Raw genomic sequence first — 10,298 nt, forward strand, 5'->3', positions numbered from 1 at the left:
GAGAGAGAGAGAGAGAGAGAGAGAGAGAGAGAGAGAGAGAGAGAGAAAGTGCAGAGAAAGGATGGCGGCAGTTTTATTGGGAGAATTTTTCAAAGACAGGCAGAAAGAGAATAAGCTAGACACAAGTGAAAACAGAACAAGCCAGAGAAAGAGAAGAAGCCAGAACATTAGAACATATTCAGAGAGTTAGTTTGTGCACAAGAAGTGCAAAAGTTCACAGGCTAAGGGAGTGACTTGAGTGAGTCAATCAGTTTGGAGAAAAGTTTGACACAAAGTCTGAGTTGAATCAGATAGACAGAGTTCATAAAGAACTAGAAAGGGTGAGCTTGTTCAGCTGCAAATCTGAGAGGCTAAAACCTTTCTAGGTCTAGATACCTAGATTAGATTTTATTAAGCCTAGAAGCTTTCTGAACTAGGCCTAGGTTAGCAGACTGAGGCAGTAAGCCTCCACAATGACAATTGTATCAGGTGAATAAAAGTTATTTTTACAAAAGTACTTTAGAAGTGAAGCAGAGTTAGTCGTCATGGAACAGGGCATCCATGAAGGGAGAACACAAAGAATCAGGAAACATTTTTGTTCTGATCTACTTGACCTGAATGTTTTATGCCTCACTGACCAATTAGATTTGTTCTCTGTCCTACTGGGGTTTAAAATAATGGCTGAGAAAATTAGAATGACTCTTAAATTTACTGATAATTTTGGAAACCATTGAAACCTAGTGCATGAACAGCTTAGCCCAGAATGCTTCAATGATTTTTTAATGTACAATGCACTTTAAAGATTTTTTTTCAGATAGAAATTGTCTGCCTTACTTTTATAGAAATTGTATTCACAATGAAAGATCAAACTCCATGTAATAAATGTCTTGCTTATAAATTTGGATTAAAAGAACATAGCTGAAAGAATTCTTAAAATGTGTTTTTAAATGTAGGTGTAAAATTTTTACCTATACTTTGAAACAAGTATTGTAGTTTTAAATATATTCAATAAGCTAAGCAATGTGTTAGATAATTAACAAATACTGTTGATTTTTACAGCCTCCTTTATTGAACTTCTTATCAGTATTGAACAGATGGCTCATAATTATGAAAAAATTATTTTTAAATATGATTACTATGTGTGGGTTATATTTGAAAAATATTGTTCAGTGAAGCATTTACAAATGTGATTTGATGCACAGAGCAAGACCGCACAGTTAAAGTATTTTTCTGGTATTAGATAAAATGGTATTTAACTGATACATAAGAATATTGTATAGTTGTGAATATGGGAGTCATAAGAAGCAGCTAAAATTTTTAAAAAAAAACTATTTCAGGGGTAAGATGATGACCTAATACAGTAGAATCTTCTTAAATATGTACATATATGAAGGCCATCTAAATTAAACTGTTAAAGAATGGAGAAGAGAGAACCACAGCTGGCTATATCTTGTCAGCAAATTAAAGTTTCCAGCACTTGGAATGGCTTTTTTTAATTGGCCAAAGGGGTCCCATGAGAATCCCCAAAATAACCCAGGCTGAGGTCAATGCTATTATATGTTCTCTCTCCCCAACTTGGCAGTAAGGTCCATTACTGAAGACAAAACCTATCCAATTTGTTGAATATAGATAAATAGAGGTGCTGCCTACATAAAACCTGAACCTCTAAATGACAGAAAAGCTTGTATGCTATGAAAAGAAAAAAGAAAACACCAACCCAGCTATTAACCTTCTGATATACAATGGCACCCTGACTGCAATATGCTAGGGCAATGATAGAAAGAAGCTTACAGGGGTACACAACAAATATCTGATGTGACCTAAGGCTCACTCTGAGATAATACTTATACCAAACACTTCTTAAGTGACCAAGAACCTGAGAATAAATAGTTAAAGGACTTAAGGTAAAATAAAACCAAATAATATTAGAAGAAATTAAAATTAAATCACTCTTAATGACTTTAATGCTGTACTCACAGATTAAAACCTTGCTTGGTCATCATCAGAGACGCTTCCTCCTACAGCAGATGGGATCAGAGAGACCCACAGAAAGAAATTATGTAGAAAATGAGAGACCATGAAACACTCACCTTTTAAAGGGATGTCACTAACAAATTGCTCTCATTATGACCCAGGGAACTCTGCAGAAGAGGAAGTAGAAAGGATAGAAGATTCAGAGGGAATAGAGAACACCAAGAAAACAAGGCCATCTATAGAAAAAGAATTGATGTACATGAACTCATAGAGAATAAGACCACATGCACAGGGCCTGCATATGTCTGTATGGGGTCCTAGAGCTGAAAGAAGTGAACACATGTCCCTGTCCTTGACCAAGAAGCAATCTCCAATTGAAAACCACATGCAAATGAAAACGTTGCGCCCAGGGAGTCTCACTTAAGAATCTCAATTCTCATGCCAGGTCTGGTGGCGCACGCCTTTAATCCCAGCACTTGGGAGGCAGAGGCAGGCAGATTTCTGAGTTTGAGGCCAGCCTGGTCTACACAGTGAGTTCCAGGACAGCCAGGGCTATACAGAGAAACCCTGTCTCGGAAAAAAAAAAACAAAAAAACAAAAAAACAAAAAAAAAGAAAAAAGAAAAGAAAAAAAGAAAAAAGAAAAAAAAAGAATCTCAATTCTCTCTCTCTCTCTCTCTCTCTCTCTCTCTCTCTCTCTCTCTCTCTCTCTCTGATATTTTATTTATTTACATTTCAAATGTTATCCCCATTCCAGGTTTCCCCTCCAAAAACACCCCCTCCCTCTGCTTCTATGAGGGTGCTACCCCACTAACACCCCATTCCCTCTTTAACACCCTGGCATTCTCCTACATTGGGGTATCTATCCTTCACAAGCCTAAGGGCTTCTCCTCCCACTGAAGCCAGATAAGGGCATCCTCTGCTATATATTCAGCTGGAGCCATGGGTCCCTCCATGCGTACACTTTTGTTGGTTGTTTAGTCCTTCAGAGCTCTGGTGGTAGGGATCTGGTTAGCTGATGTTCTTCCTATGGGGTTGCAAACCCCTTCAGTTCCTTCAGTCCATTCCCTAACTCCTCCATTTGGGTCCCCACACTCAGTCCAATGTTTGGCTGCAAGCATCAGCATCTATATTTGCCAAGGTCTGACAGAGCCTCTCAGGAAACAGCTATATCAGCCTCCTGTGAGCAAGCACTCCTTGTCATCAGCAATAGTGTCAGGGTTTGGTGTCATATATGGATTGATCCCCAGGTAGGACAGTCTCTAGATGGTCTTTCCTTCAGTCTCTGCTCCACATTTTGTCCCCATATTTTGGTTTAAAATTTTGGAGACGGGTGGCCCTATCCCTCAACTGGGGACCTTGTCTAACATTTGGATATGGTCTCTACTGGTTCTCCTTCCCCTTTCTTGGGTATTACAGCTAATGTCATCCTGTTGGGTCCTGGGAGCCTCCTGCTTTCCTGGCATCTGGGAATTTCTGGTCGCTACTTCCATTTCCCCTTCCCCCACTGCTACAAACCTCTGTCCAATTTTCTGACACTCTATCATCCTCATCTCCTCCCATCTCTAATCCTGCCCCTCTTTTTCCCTTCCCCTACTCTCTTCCTCCCAAGTCCCTCCCATCCTCTATCTCCTGTATTTTGTTCTACTTCTAAAAAGGACTGAAGAATTCATGCTTTGGTCTTCCTTCTTCTTGAGCTTCATGTGGTCTGTGAGTTGTCTGTGGGTATTCTGAGTTTTTTGCCTAATATCCACTTATCAGTGAGTATATACCATGTGTGTTCTTTTATGGCTGGGTTATCTCACCCAGGATGATAATTTCAAGTTCCATTCATTTGCCTATGAATTTCACGGAGTCGTTGTTTTTAATAACTGAATAGTACTCCGTTGTATAAACTCACCACATTTTCTATATCCATTCTTCTGTTGAGGGCCATCTGGGCTGTATCCAGCTTCTGGCTATTATAAATAAGACTGCTATGAACAGAGTAGAGCACATGTCCTTGTTATATGTTGGAGCATATATGCCCATGTGTGATATAGCTGAGTCCTCAGGTAGGACCGTGTCCAACTTTCTGAGGAATTCACAGACTCATTTCCAGAGTGGTTGAACCAGCTTGCAGTCCCACCAGCAACGGAGGTGTAGAATCTCATTGATCTTAGGGGTAGGCTTCTTGCTTAGCAGTAGATGACCAACAGAAAATGAACTCAACCATAGGTTTGGAAGTTTCATGTCTCATAATGTTATGTAAGGTATTCTAATTTTTTCTTATGTTTATATGTATTTTATTTTAGTTATATAGTTTTTCATTCTCTCTTTTTGTTTTCCAGATTCTTTGTATATGTATTATTGCTTCCAATTTAATGTTTTAATGGGATTCTTCAGCATTCAAACAATGGTGTCTCTGCAGCTATGTATGTTTCTTTTGCCTAACCTTGGGCTCTTATTCTTCTGGTTGTTTTGTCCAATTATATTTTGTTTAATCTCATTTTACTTTATTATAATCTAATAGAAAGCCTATTTATTTTCTAAAGAGACAGAGAGGTGGAGGATTAGGACGGGAGGGGAAGTGGGAAGAAACTGGGAGAAGAAGAGGGAGGGGGTACATTAATCAGGATATCTAATCTGACTAACAAAATCAGTAATAACTATTTCCAGTAAAAGAAAAAATTAGGAGAGCCAGGTACAAGAGGTGGTGGCACAAGGAGGATCAAGCTGAGTTGGGCACTGGATTCAACTAGAAAACAGTGCTTCTGTGAGACACTGAACTACGGGGCCAGGCCATGAGTACCGCTGAAAAGCAATGGGGAAGAGACAGAAAATCAAGAGCAAAGACAGTACCAAGGAAGATACTGATTTGGGAGCCTTGGCTGCAGAAACTGAAGGAGCTGGTGCTGCCAAGGAGCGGGAGCCTCAAAAGTCAAAGGGAAAAAAGAAAAAGGAGAATAAGAAGCAAGAATTTGATGAGAATGACATTCTGAGAAAACTGGAGAAGTTGTCTCTAGAAGCCCAAGGCATCAGAGCTGACAGAGATGCAGCTGCAGTCAAGCCTAGAGAAAACAATGAAAAAGAATCTGCCTCAAAACAAGATTAAAAGTAGGAACCAAAAGGCAAGAAAACAAGTTTTGATGAGCATGATAGTGAAGAGTTGGAAGATAAAAATATCAAAATCAAAAAAGAGTGCCAGACCTAATTCCGAGGTACTGCTCTCTGGGAGTGAGGATGTTGATGATTCTAATAAAGTTTCTAAAACAGGTTTTTAAAAAGTCCAGAAATAAATTATAAAGTGGGATGAGTCAGAAGAGTTGAAGACTATAGCAAAAGGAGTAAAGAATGTTCAAGAGTAAACTCCTCCAATCAAAGTGGTGATGAGTCCGATGAATTTTTTGCAGTCCAGAAAAGGACAGAAAAATATCAGAAGAAAATGTCAGTTCCTACCATAGACAGTGGTAATGAGGACTATGACTGTTCCTTCAAAATTAAGACAGTGGCTCAGAAGAAGGCAGAAAAGAAAGAGTGTGACAAGAATGAAAAGAAAAAGAGATGAAGAGAAAGTGTAGTTGTGGAAGATGAAAGAGAAAGAAGAGCTAGAAAAGGGCAGGAAGGAGCAGAGTAAACGGGAGCTTCAGAAGAGACTGGGAGCGGGCATTGACAGAGGAGTCATTGAAGGAGGAAGCATTGACACTCAGAGGGACTCCTGACACAGGAGCTGCCTCAGAAGAGAAAGGAGACACTGCTGCAGCTCTGGAAGATGACCATGAAAGACACAAAAAGGAAAAAGATAAGAACAAAAAGAAAGCAGAAAAAGAAAAAGAGAAGAAGAAAGGCCCTAGCAAATCCACTGTTAAAACTATCCAGGAAGCTTTGGCTAAGCACAAAGAGAAGGAGAGACAGAAGAGAGGAGGAAGAAGGATTAAGAGGCTCAAAGAGCTAGAATCCAAATGAAAAGAAGAGGAACAATTAGAACAAGAAAAAAAAAGGGAGAGAGGAAAAAGCAAAAAGGAAAAGAAAGAAAATAGTTTCTTTAAAAAGAAGGAAAACTGTTAAGTCCCAATGAGACGCCAGAGCCAGAGCTGAAGTAACCCTTAGACACCTCCAAGCTCAGGGTGTTGAAGTGCCATCAAAAGTCTCGTTGCCAAAGAAAAGGCCAGTTTATGAAGATAAAAAGAAGAAAACACCACAGCCACTAGAGAGTAAAGAAGTATCGGAATCTTTGGAAACAATTTCTCTTGTGGAAATGTGGACCAATGAGTACTGGAAAAGGAAGAGGCGTCACTTTTGTAGAGTCAGAGAAAGAAAAAGACAGTGAAGATACTGGTTTAGATGACTGGGAAGCTATGGCCAGTCATGAGGAGAGAGAGAAATAAAGGTAATATGATTCACATAGAAGCAGAAGATAACCCTGAGGAAAAGGAGGAGGAAGAAGAAGAGGAAGAAGAGAGTGAAGATGAGGAAAAGGAAGGAGAAAGTGGGGGCAGCAATGGGGACGAGGAGGACTATAAGCTGTTAGAAGAGAAGGACTCCAGGAAAACTGGAGACACAAAGACCAGCCACCTCAGACTCTGAGTATGACTCCAGTGAAAATGGAACGAAAGAAGAGCAGGTATAGGACAAAGCGAAGTGGAGAATTGAGAAACGACAACCTGAACATGGTAAAAATATAAATACAGAATAGCTAAGCGCTCCTATCATGTGTGCTTAAACATGTAGACACAGGGAAGACAAAAATTCTATAGAAGTTCTGTCACACACATGTACAAGATGGCGAAGTATGTGGTATTACTCAGTAGATTGGTGCCACAAACATTCGTCTTGAAGTTATTAATGAACAAAGTGTGATGATTAAAAATTTTGACAGAGAGAATGTCCAGATTCCATGGATGCTGATTATTGATACCTCTGGAGAGAAGTCTCTCAGTCACCTGAGAAACAGAGGAAGCTCTCTTTGTGACATTGCCATTTTAGTTGTTAACATTATGCATGGTTTAGAGCCCCAGACTATTGAAGCAATCAACATTCCCAAATCTAAGAAAATGTCCCTTCCTTGTTATACTTAATAAGATTGACAGGTAACATGATTAGAAGAAGAGCCCTGATTCTGCTGTGGCTGTTACTCATACAGAGCAGCAGAAGAATGCAAAGGATGAATTCGAGGAGCATGCAAAGGCCATTATTGTAAGATTTGCATAGCAGGGTTTGAATGTTACTTTGTTATATGAGAATAAAGATCCCCCCACTTTCGTGTCCTTGGTACCTACCTCTGCACATACTGGTGATGGCACAGGTAGTCTCATCTATCTTCCTGTGGAATTAATTTATGTTGAGAAAGTGGCTTGCATACTGTGAAGAGCTGAGAGCACAAATCATGAAAGTTAAATCTCTCCCTGGAATGAGCACAAAAATAGATGTCATATCAATCAATGTGCATTTGAAAGAAGGGGATACAATCATTGTCACTAGAGTAGAAGGACCCGTTGTCACTCAGATTTAAAGCCTCCTTTTTATTTTTTTATTAGATATTTTCTTCATTTACAATTCAAATGCAATACCCTTTCCTAGTTTCCTCTCCAAAAATCCCCTATACCCTTCCCACTCACCCTGCTCCCCAATCCATGCACTCCCACCTCCTAGCCCTGGCATTCCCCTATACTGGGGCATATAATCTTCTTAAGACCAATGGCCTCTCCTCCCAATGATGGCCTACTAGGTCATCCTATGCCACATATGTGGCAAGAGACACGAACTCTGGGGATATTGGTGAGTTTCTATTGTTGTTCTTCTATAGGGTTTCAGACCCGTTCAGCTACTTAAGTAATGTCTATAGCTCCTTCATTGGGAACCCTGTGCTCCATCCAATAGATGACTGTTCTTCTGTATTTGCCAGGCACGGGCATAGCCTCAAATGAGACAGCTGTATCAAGGTCCGGTTAGCAAAATCTTGCCATAAAGTCTGGGTTTGGTGGTTGTTTATGGAATGGATCCCTGGGTGAGGCAGTCTCTGGATGGACTCTGCTCTGACCTTTGTCTCTGTAACTCCTTCAATTCACATTCTTCTACATGATAACTGCAAGTTGTGCCAGCACCATTTGTTGAAAATGCTGTCTTTTTTTCCACTGGATGGTTTTAGCTACCTTGTCAAAGATCATGTGACCATAGGTGTATGGGTTCATTTCTGGGTTTTCAATTCTATTCCATTGATCTACCTGTCTGTCACTGTACCAGTACCATGCAGTTTTTACCATAATTGCTCTGTAGTACAGCTTGAGGTCAGGCATGGTGATTCCACCAGAGGTTCTTTTATTGTTGAGAAGAGTTTTTGCTATCCTCGGTTTTTCTTATTCCAGATGAATTTTCAAATTGCCCTTTCTAACCCTGTGAAGAATTGAGTTGGAATTTTGATGGGGATTGCATTGAATCTGTGGGTTGCTTTCAGCAAGATAGCCATTTTTACAATATTAATCCTGCCAATCCATGAGCATCGGAAATCTTTCCATCTTCTGAAATTTTCTTAGATTTCTTTCTTCAGGGATTTGAAGTTCTTATCATAGAGATCTTTCATTTCCTTAGTTAGTCACACCAAGGTATTGTCTATTATTTGTGACTATTTTGAAGGGTGTGCTTTTCCCTAATATTTTTCTCAGCCTATTTGTCCTTTGTGTAGAGAAAGGTCACTGATTTGTTTGAGTTAATTTTATATCCAGCTACTGCACTGAAGATGTTTATCAGGTTTAGGAGTTCTCTGGTGGAATTTTTAGGGTCACTTATATATACAATCAAATTATCTGCAAATAGTGATATTTCGACTTCTTCCATTCCAATTTATATCACCTTGATCTCTTTTTGTTGTCTAATTACTCTGGCCAAAATTTCAAATACTATATTGAATAGGTAGGGAAAAAGTGAGCAGCCTTGTCTAGTCCCTGATTTTAGTGGGATTGTTGAAGCTTCCATTTACCTCCTCCTATGAAGGAATTACATGGGAAGAACCAATATGAAAAGCATAAATAAATGGGAGCAGCCAGGGAGTGAAATTCTTGGGAAAAACCTTGAGAAAATATTGACTGGTTTACCTCTCTTACTGGTCTAAAAGGATGTTGAAATCATAGTTCTCAAAGATGAATTGATCCATGAGTTAAAGCAGAAACTAAATGTTTTCAATCTAAAAGAAAAAGGAGTGTGTCCAGGTGTCTTCACTGGGCACTTTGGAAACCCTTCTTGAATTTCTGAAAATATCAGAGGTGCCATATGCAGGAATTAACATTGGTCAAGTCCATAAAAAGGACATAATGAAGGCATCAGTGATGGAACATGATCCCCAGAATGCAGGCCTTTCTCTACACAAAGGATAAACAGGAGGAGAAAGAAATTAGGGAAACAACACCCTTCACAACAGACACAAACAATATAAAATACCTTGGTGTGACTTTACTAAGGAGGTGAAAGATCTGTACGACAAAAACTTCAATTCTCTGAAGAAAGAAATTGAAGAACATCTCAAAAAATGGAAAGATCTCCCATGCTCATGGATCAGCAGGATTAATATAGTAAAAATGGCTATAATGCCGAAAGCAATCTACAGATTCAATGTAATCCCCATCAAAATTCCAACTCAATTCTTCACTAAATTAGAAAGGGATATTTGCAAATTCATCTGGAATAATAAAAAACCTAGGATAGCAAAAACTATTCTCAACAATAGAAGAACCTCTGGGGGGAATCACCATGCCTGACCTCAAGCTGTACTACAAAGCAATTGTGATAAAAACTGCATGGTCCTGGTACAGTGACAGACAGGTAGATCAATGGAACAGAACTGAAGACCCAGAAATGAACCCACACACCTATGGTTACCTGATTTTTGACAAAGGAGCTAAAACCATCCACAAATGGTGCTGGCACAACTGGTTGTTAGCATGCAGAAGAATACAAATTGATCCATTCTTATCTCCATGTACAAAGCTCAAGTCTAAGTGGATCAAAGAAGTCCACATAAAACCAGAGACACTGAAATATATAGAGGAGAAAGTGGGGAAAAGCCTCAAAGACATGGGCACAGAGGGAAAAAATTCCTTAACAAAATAGCAATGGCCTGTGCTGTAAGATCAAGAATCAACAAATGAGACCTCATAAAATTGCAAACTTCTCTAAGGCAAAAGATACTGTCAATAAGATAAAGAGGCTACCAACAGAGTGGGAAAGAATTTTTACCAAGCCTAAATCTGATAGGGGACTAATATCCAATATATACAATGAACTCAAGAACCTGAACTCCAAAAATTCAAATAACCCCATTAAAAAATGGGGTACAGAGCTAAACAAACAATTCTAAACTGAGGAGTACCGAAG

The 10,298-nt window shown here is 39.3% G+C and overlaps 1 pseudogene; it reads left to right on the forward strand.

Annotated features, from left to right (window-relative positions):
* Positions 1–4,755: 4,755 nt before the first annotated feature.
* LOC110316732 overlaps positions 4,756–10,298 on the forward strand; it is a 7,208-nt pseudogene continuing 1,665 nt past the window's right edge.

The sequence above is a fragment of the Mus pahari genome, chromosome 2 (assembly GCF_900095145.1).
Source record: "Mus pahari chromosome 2, PAHARI_EIJ_v1.1, whole genome shotgun sequence".
Classification (NCBI taxonomy): domain Eukaryota; kingdom Metazoa; phylum Chordata; class Mammalia; order Rodentia; family Muridae; genus Mus; species Mus pahari.